Below are 13,767 nucleotides of genomic sequence, written 5' to 3' on the forward strand. Positions count from 1 at the left end.
GTGTAGAAGGGCGTTCAGGTCCACAGATATCTGTACCTTGTGGTGTCTCATTTTAGTCAAGAGTAGTGATTGAGCTGGACGGTGGTGGCGCACGCCTTTAATCCCAGCACTCAGGAGGCAGAGGCAGGCAGATGTTTGTGAGTTCGAGGCCAGCCTAGGACAGGCTCCAAAGCTACAGAGAAATCCTGTCTCAAAAAAACCAAAAAAAAAAAAAAAAAAAAGTAGTGTAGTGATTGGAGCAGGAGGACCAGATGATGTCATCAGGCTATGGCAATGCCTGAAAGCTCACATCCCACCTAACCCCATCCAGGATAGTATGAACATGGCTGTGGGAGCCACCCTCTGCTCATCGTTGGCACCAACTGCAACAAGCCACGATGGCGCGGAGTCTGGAAAGTTGTCTTCACTGAAGGCATATGCCTTGAGCAGGCTCTGTGGAATAACAGAAGGGATAGAAGGAACACACATGACAAAGTGGAGTCCAGCCAGTCTGTCGGCACATCAGAGAGGCCACGTTACTGGATGCCCGAGCAGCCTGATCTTGAGTTGGAAGCCTGGAGAGTTCTAAGAGAGTGATTGGTTGTAGTCTGGGGAGCGGGACCCTTTGTCCTGTCCTGCCTGGCTAGCTTACACCCGAAATAATCACACGGAAATTGTATTAGTTAATCACTGCCTGGCCCATTATCTTCAGCCTCTCATTAGCTAACTCTCACATCTTGATTAACCCATCTCCATTAATGTGTATCGCCACTTGACTGTGGCTTACCCGCATGAGTCTAACCAGTGTCTGTCTTGGGCAGGAGAAACATGGCATCTGCCTGTCTCTGCTCTTTTCCTCCCAGAATTCTGTTCCGTCTTCCCTGCCTACCTAAGTGCTGCCCTATCAAAAGGCCAAGGCAGTATCTTTATTCAACCAATGAAAGCAACACACAAACAGAAGAACCTCCTACACCAATTGGTCTTCAGTGTGAGATCAGAGCCCCTGGCACAGAGTAGCTGCTCTCACAAAGGTGGGGTGGACGGGCCTAACAACAGCTTTTCCCTCAGACCTCCTCACGTCCTGGTCACTGGCAGAAGGAACCACCCACAAAATTAGAGATGGCCTAAGTAAGACATAGATGATGGACTTGGGTCTGGAGCCTCAGTACCTACAAAGAGCCCAGGCTTCCCTCTGGTCCAGTAAGACTCTGATCAGGGTTAAACTGCTCCTCTTAGACAACAGGAGGGTCCGATCAGAGCTATTCCCAGGGGATTGGAAAGGTTTCCCCAGCATGCTGCTTTCCTCTGGCACAGGGCTGCGCTCAGCAGCTGCTGAGTTAAGAAAGCCACTGCCCACTTGGAGTGTGTGTAGCATCCTGTTGCTCCTCAGGAGGCTGAGAGCTCACTAAGGGATGCTCGATTTTGTTGTCAAATCCCAGATTTCACAAAGAGTTTAATTTTTAAAAATTGGACCCACTCGGGCCTTTTTGAGTTTGTAATTTGAGGAATATTCTATTTTGCACGTCATATAAAAAGGATAGTGTATTTTGATCAGATTGAAAACAGTGATTTTGTCATCATGTATTGAGAAGGCTGTTAATCAGAGATAATCTGTGTGGTGCGCATGCCTGGAGGCCAGCCGTGGTGTGTCCACACCTGTCTCATTTACCTTCTTGACCTGCATTGCTGTGTGCGGACCATAAACCTCGTGTCTTCCGAGAAGCATTCTAGAAAAATAAAGACACAGAGGCACTGCCGGGTCTGCTTACGATCTAACAGAATTCTCCTTTTTCACCCGGAAATTTGTGGGCATGAGCTCCATTCAGGCATGGGAAAGATGAGGGAGGTCCAGAAGAGGGATGGAAACGGGGCGGAGCACAAGTAGACACCCGATAATTTCAGTGTACAAATATGTGTTGTAAGGGGACCCTTGGTCTTTTCCATGTTCAAACAGTCCTTAGTGGGCCATCCAGGAACCCGGCAAGGCCTGGGCTTCTACATATCTCCTGGGCTCAGGCCACCCATCAGAGGTCCCTCCCCATGCCCATGTGCCCTAATTTGCCATTTTTTGGCCTCCCTCCATGTACCGTCTGCATGATCAGAATGGTTCTTCTCCCCAAGGCCCCAAGGACTTTGTTTGCTGTCAAAAGACCCTTAACTAATAGAGCTAGGAAGTTACCCAGTTCTTGGGGACTTTGTGGGTCTGTGTCTTCCTGAGGTCCCATTTGTCCAGCCCACTGGCTGTGCACCTGACCTTGGAGGGGGGTCTTCTGCTTTTGTCATCCTGTGCCCATGACCTCCATCACTCCAAGTTTGAATTATCCTATTAAGACTGTGAATCTGAATTTTTTGTTTTCCAAGTCCGAGTTTTATCTTGGAATCTTTATTTGAGAACAGGTGTCATCTCCTTGGAAAGTCACCTGAGGACACCATGCTTTCCTCTGGGTGATGATGTTGGTTACAGCAGTCTGTCAAGTTCCTCTGGAACTCCTGCACTGTGGTTCGTCGACAGGATGTCAGGATAGTGGTGAGGGGTGAAGCGCTGGCTACTGCAGTTGGCTAGGTGCACATTACCTGGACAGCTTCTGCTCCAAAGGCTGTCGGTCCTAAAAGAAGAGTGCCCTGTGACTGATGTTAGGGTTTAGTAACCCAGGGTGGTTGCTTGTCCAGAAAGAGTGGTCCCTTTGCTTGTGTTTGAAACAGGGGTGAGAATCATTGAGCATTTATGCCTGGCCTGCCCTATGCCCTCTTTTGGGATTTGTCAATGTCTGACCTCAGCTTTGTGTCTACCGAGACCTGGCTACGTGCATTGCTTCCTGAGCATGTGGTGATGATGTGTGTCTCTCTCCACACTCCCCAGCTCTAGTTACCTTTACCTGGGTGTGACCTTCCCAGCCCTAAGTCTGCCACAGGCTGGCGCCTGACAGGGTAAACTCTTCTTGACTCCCATTTCCTCTTGCTTCTGAAGCATGTTTCTGTCTGCCCAGAGGCTTAACGGAGCGCAAATTCTTCCTTCAGATTTGCAGGTGGCATGTGGAGCATGGGTCTCACTGTACTGAGATCTGACTGATGCCTTGGTCAAGGCTCCTCCCCTTGCCCGTTTCTTCTAGAGGCCACCGCACTCCTTGGTTCTCAGCCCTTTGTCTCTATGGAGCTAGCAAATGGCCAGTGGAGTCTTCTGCAGGTCACCTCTGAGAGTTTGCGCTGGTTGTCCCAACGTAATGCTACATCCCCGTGGTGTGAACATTAGAAGCTTATTGGAGTTCTGTAGATTGGAAGTCCCCCATTAGGCTGCCATTGTAGTCAGACTCTCGGGTGGGCCCTCTTGGTTTATTATAGACAGTGCCTCACCTTGTAGCCCTGCTGACCTGGGACATGCTGTATAGACCAGACTGGCTGAGAGCTTACAGAGACCTCTCCACCTCTATGGGCCATCATACATGGCCGACAGTTATTCTTGTGGGATGCCCTCCCTGGCAGGGATACAGGAAGCAAGTGCCCTAGGGTCTCTGCTTATAAGGGCATCAATTCCACAAGGGCCCTGCCCTCTTAATTCATCTGAAACGATTGATTTCCTAGCGGCTCCGTCTCTTGATGTCAACACACTGAAGGTTTGGATTTTGGTATTCAAACTTGGAGATACAGTATTCAGTCCCACAGCAGACAATGAGTCTCCTGCCTCCTCTTTTCACATTTAAGTACTTTAAATAAATAAAAAAACAACATTGATTCATTATTCATTATTTTGTGTGTGGCGGGGTGGGGGCTGTGTGCCACATTGCCTGTGCTGAAGGTCAGAGAATAACTTTGAGGAATTCAGTTCTCTCTACCATGTGGACCCTAGCAGTGGAGTGGAACTTGGGTTGTCAGGTTTGGTGGCGAAAGTGCCTTTACTACTGAACCATCTCCCTGTTATCTAGGATAATCTTATCTCAGCTAGGTTAGCATGTCTAATTTATCTACTCCTAATTCCTTTTGTCAGGCAGCTTGCAGTACTCATGGGTTCCTGGGGTTACGGTGCGGGGAATGGGACATGTCCCTCCCTCATCGAACCTCTTAACAGTTTTGTCGATGGTTCACTCTTCTGGTGGTGAACCCCACATTAGTGGATCCCTAATATTCAGGCGCCATTAACACGTTAAGTGCTGCTTTCTGTTGCTTGTGTGTCTTTGTGTGGTTTTCACGCCTCTAAGAGTTGTATATCTTCCCTCCTTGATTGAGCACAGCCTTGGAGGTCAAGGGGCAAGTCTAGAGGACATAGTTGGGGTGTTAATGGCATTCCTTGTATTGTTGGTGAGTTAACACCTATGCTTTACAGGTTGTGAGCTAATAAATGGTTTTTATTCTCTTACCCCCTGTGTACAGAAAAGCTTCAGTATTGCCACTTAGCCCCCAAAGTCTTGTTTGTTTTTGTGTTTTGTTTTTTCAGGACAGGGCTTCTCTGTGTAGTCCTGGCTGACCTGGAACTCCCTTTGTAGACCAGGCTGGCCTTGAACGCACAGAGGTCCACCTGCCTCTACCATCTGAGTGCTGCGATTTAAAAGCGTGAGCCACTGCCTGACTTTTTTTTTTTTTTTTTTTTTTTAATTTCCCAATCCTTGCCTTGAAAGCTTTGTTTTGGAGACCCCAGGCAGTAGTTCTCAATCTGTGGGTTGTAATTCCTATAGCAAACCTCTGGTCTCCAAAACTAATTACCTTAAAATTCATAATAGTAACAAAATTACAGTTATGAAGTAGCAATGAAAACAATTTTGTGGTAGGGGTCCCCACAACATGAGGAACTGTACCAGAGGGTTGAAGCCCTAGGAAGGTTGGGAACCCCTGCCCTGGGGACATTTGGTTGAAATCATGACTGGACCCTACCTGTGGAGTCTGGGTTTGACAGGCCTGCTTGGAACTTCATCAAACAGAGCCCCACGGATAGAGCTGCTTTGTGAGAAGTCTAAGTTGTCCTGAGCCAGGAGCTATCAGGATGTCTGTCCCTTGAATCTACTAAGCAAGTAATTACGCTCTCTCAGGGACGCCTTTTGGGGACCGTCTGAACAGGTTCATGAACCTGGTTTTTATGATTTGTTCAAATTGTTTCTATAACTTTTCCCCACCCACTGGACTGCTACCTGGCCTCTTAAAAAAATAAACAAATCCTCGTTTATATGTATTTAAAACATTTCTGCTCTTCACCCACACCTCTGTCTCAGCGTAAAGGTGTTTTCCTCGGTGCTGGGAAGTAGAAGCTGACATTTTTCATGTGTGTTTGACACATCAGCGGGTGGGAAAATTCGTCTCCATCAAGGAGGAAGCAGCGGGAGATTTTCATTTTCACTTCTAGAATTGCTGCATTCCCAGTGTTCTTAGGGGGAGCCCCACTCCTCTTTACCTGGAATCTGAAGGCCCTGGGGAAACTGTCACATCCCCAAATAAAAAGTGCAGAGGAGGAAATGCTAATTTTAGCGACACTTTTAACTGTCTTCAAGTACTGAAGAAAATGAGCCTTCAAGGCTCCTCCCTTTCTCTCTCTCTCTGGTATGTGTGGTGTGTGTGTGTGCTTGCTCACATGCGTGTGTGCCTATGCATACTTGCACCAGCATGGGCGAGGTCCGAGGACAGCTTGTGGGAGTTTGTCTCTCCTTCCAGCACTTGGGTCCCAGGGATCAAATTCAGGCCATTAGGCTTGGTGCAGGCATTGCCACCTGGCCCTATTTTCATTAATGAGAAGCATATAATAGCTTAGGAATCAATATTTTATTGCATATTAAGAACGCACCACATCTGGCATGGTTTTCTAACTTGTTCCCCTCAGAGTTGGACAAGAATGCTGGAAAGCTGGGACCCTGCTACATGGCTGTGGTACCGAAGATGGACAGACACTTGGGAGTTTTCGGAAATCCTTGGGCAATACACATCACTGAAATCAAAATTTCTATGTGGAAGGATATTCTTGCAAAAGATGTTGGTTTTTTTGTTGCCTTCCCTATTGTGCCGAAAAGCAGCACCTCCTGTTGCAAAGCCTGTACCAGCCGCTTGGAATGACTGGTCTGTAGAGCAGGAGGGAGTAGGCTCACGATGAAGTCTACAGCACAGAATCTATACACACATTTCTGGGAGGCAGAGGCAGGCGGACCTCTGTGAGTTCGAGACCAGCCTGGTCTACAGAGCGAGTTCCAGGACAGGCTCCAAAGCCACAGAGAAACCCTGTCTCGAAAAACCAAAAAAAAAAAAAAAAAAAAGAAAGAAAAGGAAAAGAAAAAATAGTGAATTGTAACGTCATAAAACGGCATGTGCTCTGCTGGCCTTTGTAAGCTTAATGGTAGAATAGTAATAATAACAAAAAGCAGATGTTCACCTGTTTGCTACCGGCCAGGCAGTGTGCTAAGGATGCGGGAAGACTGAGATAGGTACTGACCTTGGGCAGGCGGGGTAGTTGGTGCCCAGTTAGGGCATGGTGTGGATATCCAAAGGAGGAGCGTCCTGCACACAGTTCCCCCAAGCCTGACTGTCCTGCTGAGCAGTCTGTAGGTGGTCTTGGTTGGTCACAGTTCAGAAGGAGGCACCTTGTGCCTTAGGTGACCTCAGGGGAGTGTGAAGGTCATTGGTGAAGGTCGTTGTCCTACTGAGTGAATCGAAGAACCTTGGAATAGGAGGGCCAGAAGCTTGTCTTTGAGGGGTGCTGAAGAACTCAGGACTTCCTGCTTTAGAGGGAGAGGACGTGTGTGACACAGGGTTTCTCTGTGTATCTCTGGTTGTCCTGGTTGCTCTGCAGACCAGGCTGGTCTCAAACTCAGAGATCTGCCCGCCTCTGCCTCCCGAGTGCTGGGATTAAAGGCATGCACCACCACTCCGATGAATTGTTTTTTTCCTAAAAGATGGTTTCATGAGAGCAGGTTTTGACTTACGTACAAAAGGAACTGTGAGCTGCTCCTTGGAAGGTTCTAGCAGCGGATTGGAGAGGAGGTGTTGACGGGGATTGATGTCTGGCTGTGTTTCCCGTTAGCTCTGGTTCTGGCTGCTAGCCCAGTGTCTCTGGTGGTTCACTGCAGTGACTGGAATGCACCCTGGCAACTGGCTGAGGGAATCCTGTCTGCAGTGATTGGCATGTTAATCACGGGAACGCCAAGCCTGTGAGCGTCAGCCTGAGTCACACATGTGGGTAGAGTTCTGATTGGTGGGAAATGCTCTGACGTCTTCAGTTCGGACTCCATGGGGGTATGTGCAGTCCCCCAAATTCTCTACATCAAACATGCCTGGAGAGACAATCTAGAACATTCTTGTGAATTTGACTGGTGCCTCTGTGAGCCAGAAAGTGAAGAGCCATTGGTGGTGCAAACTGTCACTTCCCCGGTGGACACTGTCACCGGCACTGCTTGCCTTTACTGTAAGGCACAGGCCAGATCACCCTGCTGAGTTTGAACCTGTCTACTCAGTCGACAGATCCGGCAGAACTGCCACAAGATGGAAGCTTTCTCCCCAGTGAGGTCTCCGCAGCAGTGGAGTTCTTGAGTGAGGCTTTGGACTGACTTTGGAGGTGCTCTGACTATCCCTCCCGAAACCCAGGAGCTGTCCTGGCTCCTTGGCTTGGGGTCTGGGAGTAGGATGGTAGAATGTCTCACCAGGTCATCATTGTAACCAATGGGAATTGTGTCGCCAGGTGGATGAAATAAAATCCAAAGGGGAAAGGCTAAAAGCAACATCACATCGCCTGACCAACAGGAGGGCTTCCTCCAGTAAAAGATACAATTGGATGTAAAATTTTGTCCATCACGTGCAGCAAAAGTCCCTTCCTGATTTTGGTCCCAGGACCCCTGGGCATTAGTGTCTTGAGGAGAGCTGCCTGCTGCGTCCTTACCTGGGCTCAGGCAGAGGCTCTGCATGAGTCAGGCAGCCCCCAGCTCATCTTTAGTTGCAACCCGTCCTGGATTCTCAGGAGGAAACTGCCAGAAGCCTCTGTGGCCTCGATGCTGGAGATTTCCTCTTTTCCTCACAGTGCTGTTCCGCCTTGTTGTTTTTGGATTAAAGCTTTAGTCATTACCTTGTTTCTTCCCCACCTCTCCCCGGCTCTTTTTTTCTCCCAATTTTTTTTTTTTTAATTGATAGGTCGCTCTGATTTTATAGCCCAGGTTTGCCTCCTGCTATTCACTGTGTAGCTCAGGTTAGCCTTCTAACTCACAGTGATCCTTCTGCTTCAGCCTCTCCAGTGCTGGGATTCTAGGCATGAGCCACACCTAGGTCCCAGTCCACCGTGTGTGTGTGTGTGTGTGTGTGTGTGTGTGTGTGTGTGTGTCTGTCTGTCTTTCTGTGATGTGTCATTGGTGTGCTTGTGGAGGCCAACAGGGCATTTCCCTCTCTTGCCTTGAGACAAGATCTCTCACTAAACCTAACGCTTGCCTTTTTTGACTAGGGTGGCCAGCCTGCAAGTTCTTGGGGTGTGGACTCCATCTATCTCTGCCTCCTGGTAGTGGGGCTGCACGCATGCATGGCCATACCTGGCTTTTTACAAGGGTGCTGAGGATTTGAACTTAGGTCCTTATACCTCTAGAGCAATCACACTTACCCACTGAGCCATCTTTCAAGGACTCCCCCATATATATATATATATATATATATATACACACACACACACACACACACACACACACACACACACAGAGCCACCCCTAATTCCTAGGACACACACACATATATACAGTCACAGCCTCCCCTCATTCATCTTCTTAACACAGGTTTTATGACCCTTTAAATTACCTTCCAGTTCTTTCTATTACCTAGGGGAAAACACTTCATTATCTGGTCCCAGGAGGCCCTGCATTGGTCGCTGCCTCTGCCCAGGCTCTGTTCCAGCCTTTGTGTTTGCAGGGAATAGATTGAGTTGAGCCTTTTTCTCTGGTAGAGGCTTGCTGCTTGAGGGTGAGGCTTGTTATAGGAATCTTTATTCATTAGCATCATAGGCTTCCCACTTGACTGGGTTTTATTCTCTTGGATGATGGGTGCTTAGGGCATACAGAATGAAAGCACGGTGGACTTGGTGCTCTCAGTACCCAGAGCCTGTGTTCTAAAGGGACAGAAACCAGCAACATGATGAACGGGTCACGGGTCGCACAGATCCGTCAGCCCTGCATCTTTGCTTGACTCCAGTGCGCAGTGAGCAGTAGGAGCCTCTGAGCTGCCTCTGTCCTGTCTGTACAGGATAAGGGGTTCTACCCAGGATCTCAGGCAGGGGTCAGCCACTGTTAGATCTAACCACTGTCAGAGATCTGTGTTGGCCACAGCCAGATTCAGTCCCTACCAGGGTGGCGTCTGTTGGAACCAGTAGCCTTTGTGGGAGCTTTGAAGTGGAAAGGGCTCCAGGGATTGGAGAAAGTGCAGGGTTGGGAAGGAGTGTCCCCCTGAATGAAGCCAGTCTTGCCAGAGGAGGCACACTGCCTCCTTGCTCATGTTGTCTCTTCCAGGGAAAGTTCTGGGAGAGAATGACAGACTACAGTGATCTTTTAAAAAGTATTTTATTTTATGTTTATGGTGTTTGCCTGCCTTTATGTCTGTGCACCGTGTGTGTGCAGTGATTGCCTGAAACTGCAGTCACAGACTATTGTTAGCGCATGTGGGCACTGGGATATGAACCCAGATCCTCTGGAAGAGGAGCCGTGCTCTTTAACCACAGAGCTGTCTCTCCAGTTCCTACCACGGTAGCACGGTTGGAGAGCTAAAGTGATCCAGCCATTGCAGCTGATGGTGGCTTCTTTGTGTTGTTTCCTGGTTATGGGAATGCCTAAGCTTAGCTTAGAAAGTTCAGTTGTGCGCACAGCCAGCTCGCCCGGTGTGCAGGAACAGGAATAAGGTTGGACGGGTGCTTGCCCTGAGCCTCCCTGACTTAGAAGCTGTGCAGCCCTGGGCTGGCATCATGGTTGGTTCATTTCCTCACCTCTAGGTCCGCACACAGGCGTATTCCAGGAAGTGTGGGGTCTGCTGCAGCTTGTTGAACACTCGCTTTTCTAGCTGCCATGGTTAGCATTGGTTGCTCTTGCTTCATCCTCCGTCCTGGATCTTATATTTTGAAATTCAGACGGAATGTATGATTTTATTATCTACCCTTTTTCAGATTGGGTTTTCTGTCCTCCATTCCTATGTGCTGATTTAAAAAGCTGGCCCCAGGCCTGGAGAAATGGCCTCAGTTGTTGCAGGTGAGCTGCTTGTTCATCCCAGCCGCCCAGAACTGAAATAATCACATAGAAACTGTATCAATTAAATCACTGCTTGGCCCATTAGCACTTGCTTCTTATTGGCTAACTCTTATATTAATTTAACCCATTTCTATTAATCTGTGTATCGCCATGTGGCATTGGCTTACTGGGTAATGTTCCCAGCGTCTGTCTCTGGCAGCTTCCATGACTTCTCTCTTCTCTCCACCTTCTCACTCCCAGCATTCAGTTTTGTTTTCCCCACCTAGTTCTGTTCTATCCTATCATGGACTCAAAGCATTCTTTGTTCATTAACCAATAAAAACAATACACAGACAGAAGGACCTCCCACACCACTCAGTGGTTAAGACTGCATACTGTTCTCATAGAGGACTTACTTGGTTTCTAATACCCACAGCTGGACCTCCACAAGTACCTGCTCCAGGGAATCCAGCATACTCTGCCTTCATGTGGACTCATGCACACATCACACACACACATATCACACACACAACACACACGCACATCATACACTTCACACACATCACACAACACAATGACATATATCACGACACAACACACACATCACACACTCACATATCACACACGTACACAACACACACACTCACATCATACACTTCACACACACATCACACAACACAATGACATATATCACGACACAATCACACATCACACACTCACATATCACACACGTACACAACACACACGCTCACATCGTACACATCACACAACAATGACATATCACAACACAACACACACATCAAACACACTCATCACACACACATAATCACACATATCATACATACCACATTTACACATCACACACTCATACACACTCACATATCACACAACATAATCACATATCACACACACATAAACACCACACACATCACACACACACATACAATCACGTATCACACACACATCACACACACATTACACCAAACATATCACACTCACTTACATATCACACACACACTTTCACACATATCACATACACCACACACTCTCACACATAAAAATTAAAAATAGCTCCTTCGAAGCCACCCTCACGTGCTGTCCTGGAGGAGTGCTGACCCTTAGCCAGCGTGCCCTTGTTGGCACTGTGTGCATTCCCCATTCCGTTCTGCAGACTGCCTTCCCTGCAGCTGCACAGTGCTCGGTCAACCTCGGCTTCCCCCTTTAGATGGATTCCTGGAAGCGGGGTTCTCAAATGGCGTGAGCATTTCCCAGGCTTTATTACAGACCACCATCTTGTCAGTTGGATGGTTGTTCTCAGCTCTTCATCTGGGCCTGACCCTAGAAATGAATTCTAAACCACCCCTCCCTGGGGATGCGAAATGACCTGTGAGGAAGTGAGGTCACCTGAGAGAGTTTACCTTATCCCCTTAAGAACTGTGTGCTTTAGGTTAGAGCCAAAACCAGGCGACAGACATGTCGGGCCGAGGCTATGACCTCACTTTGGAATATCTTTATGTGAACATGCTGTGCACATAATATTAATCATGTCGTCTGGGGAGTGTCTCACAGCGCTGCTATCGCGGAGTGTCTCCCTGAATGCTCCCCTCACCAGCTGTCTGGGTGGCTTGAATGTGCCGACTCAGCGGAAGCTTCTCAGCCAGACTCCAGGTGGCCACCGTCTTGTGTGAAGCTGGGGCTTGCAGTGGCCCTGGGGGTGATGCAGAGTTTGGGGCCAGGTTGGCGTGCGAATGTCCCGCCTGATTTTCTTCCTCCTCGATGATGGCTTTTTGAGCTGTTGGTTTGACTGGAAGGGTGTGACCTTTGTTTTAGCCTAGGGCAGAAGGCAGGGACGTGACCTGAGCTAAGGTGGCAGCAGTTCCTGGTGTGGAGGGAGAGCATTGGGCCTAGAGTCAGCGAGCCAGAGGTCTGCTCGGGCTGGCCATTGGGCACTCACTGTGTGACCTGATGCACTTGCTGTCTTCCCCGTGCCTTGGCTTGCTCTCTGTAAAGGGAGGGTTAGGGTGGGTTCTTTCTCAGCATCTTTAGAACAGGACGGGGTAGTGGGGTTTCAGGTTGAGAGCCCTGGTGTGGGCAGGGCCTTTATTTAAACATGTGGAACTCTCCAGGGCTCCCTGGAGCTTCCCAACTCCGTTCCCTCTTGGTGGTTCAGACCCATCTTTGGAATGTTGGTGCCTGGCATGAAGCAGTGTACCCGATGTCTCTTTCCCCAGGCGTTCCTGGTCCCTCTATAGAGAGAACACTGCCACTCTTCTGTTGCTGTGCCAAACGTTATGAATGAAAACAATCTCAGAATCGAAGTTGGAGGTGTTCAGTGTGTCGGCAGCTGGAGGTTAATTGGCTGATGCCAGCCCCTCCCCATCTTTTGTTGCTCTGTGTTGTTGGCTTGCACCCTCAGTGTTTTGTGCCACCTTGACTCCTCATCTGTACGTGTGTGTGTGTGTGTGTGTTTGTGTGTGTGTGTGTTTGTGTGTGTGTGTGTGTTTGTGTGTGTGTGTGTGCGCGCGCGTGCCCGCTAAGGAGGAGCAAGGAGCTGCCTTTGCCTTTTTAGATCTAGTCGTTTTTTTCTTGAATCACATTCTTTGGGCCCTTGATATATATATTTAAAATGACAGTTAGGTAAGCTGAGCACAAGACGAACCTAACCCTTGCCTCTAAAGTTCTTGCCTGCTTAGGCTTCCTGATACGTTCCTGTGTGGGTGGACCCTAGTTCATTTCATTCATCTCTTGAATTGATTGAATTCCGCACAGTGAGGTGTGGGGACAGGAATGTATTCAGAGAGAACCGGGATTCTGTGGTGGTTCCTGCAGTTTAGATTCCCATCTCCTGGAACCTCCCAGATGAGAGATTCTTGGCTCGGGATCCCAAGGACTGGAGCAGAAGATGTGCTGTCCCTGAAGCAGGGGAGGTGAGAGAGTGAGTGTCCCGGAGAACAGCTTTCTGCTCTGTAGATGGAAGCTGACGGGTTCGTCTTGGGATCTTTCCAGAACTTCATTCCCAGGCTATTTATTTTAGGTTCCTATTTTAAGGTTTGTTTTTTTGGCAAAAGAACGATAAAAGCGTTGGAGTGCTCTCAATTCTTAGTAGGAAAATTTCCAAGTTGGGGGTGATCTGGAGCAATCAATTACCAGGCTTATGGGCGAATTGACTATTCTCACAGTGGGCACTGCCCCAGGAATACCAGGAAGACGCAGAAATTCAGGGAATACAGTCTACAGTGAGATGCTTCAGCACATTTGAACCACGAAGGAAGTGCCCATCACACACACATGCAAACACACACACAAACACAGACACCACCCATGCAAACACACACACCACACACGCAACAATACAAACACACACGCACGCACACACACACCTTGGGCATCCTTGGGCTGGGTTTCTAGGCAAACAAACCCTAGAGCAGGGAAGCAACTGAATTTGCTTCTTGTTTTTCACGCCCAGTGGAAATGGCCAGTACCAGATATCTGCAGTGGTCATCAGTTCTGGGCTGAAACCACATTGGGCCTGCCTGTCTTGCCTGACAACTTTGAGATAGTTTAAAAAACAAAAACAACAGTATGTGGTTTGGAAGGGGTCTGTGCTTCAGAGTTCACCACGTGTGTTAGAGTTGTG

The 13,767-nt window shown here is 48.5% G+C and overlaps 1 protein-coding gene across 5 annotated transcripts in view; it reads left to right on the plus strand.

The window, feature by feature from the left end:
- LOC121438893 (arf-GAP with SH3 domain, ANK repeat and PH domain-containing protein 2) overlaps window positions 1–13,767 on the plus strand; it is a 151,862-nt gene that overhangs the window by 56,699 nt on the left and 81,396 nt on the right. The gene's annotated exons all lie outside the window — the stretch shown is intronic.

The sequence above is a fragment of the Microtus oregoni genome, unplaced genomic scaffold (genome assembly GCF_018167655.1).
Source record: "Microtus oregoni isolate MIOR12 unplaced genomic scaffold, Mior012 000058F_ref0000040, whole genome shotgun sequence".
NCBI lineage: Eukaryota > Metazoa > Chordata > Mammalia > Rodentia > Cricetidae > Microtus > Microtus oregoni.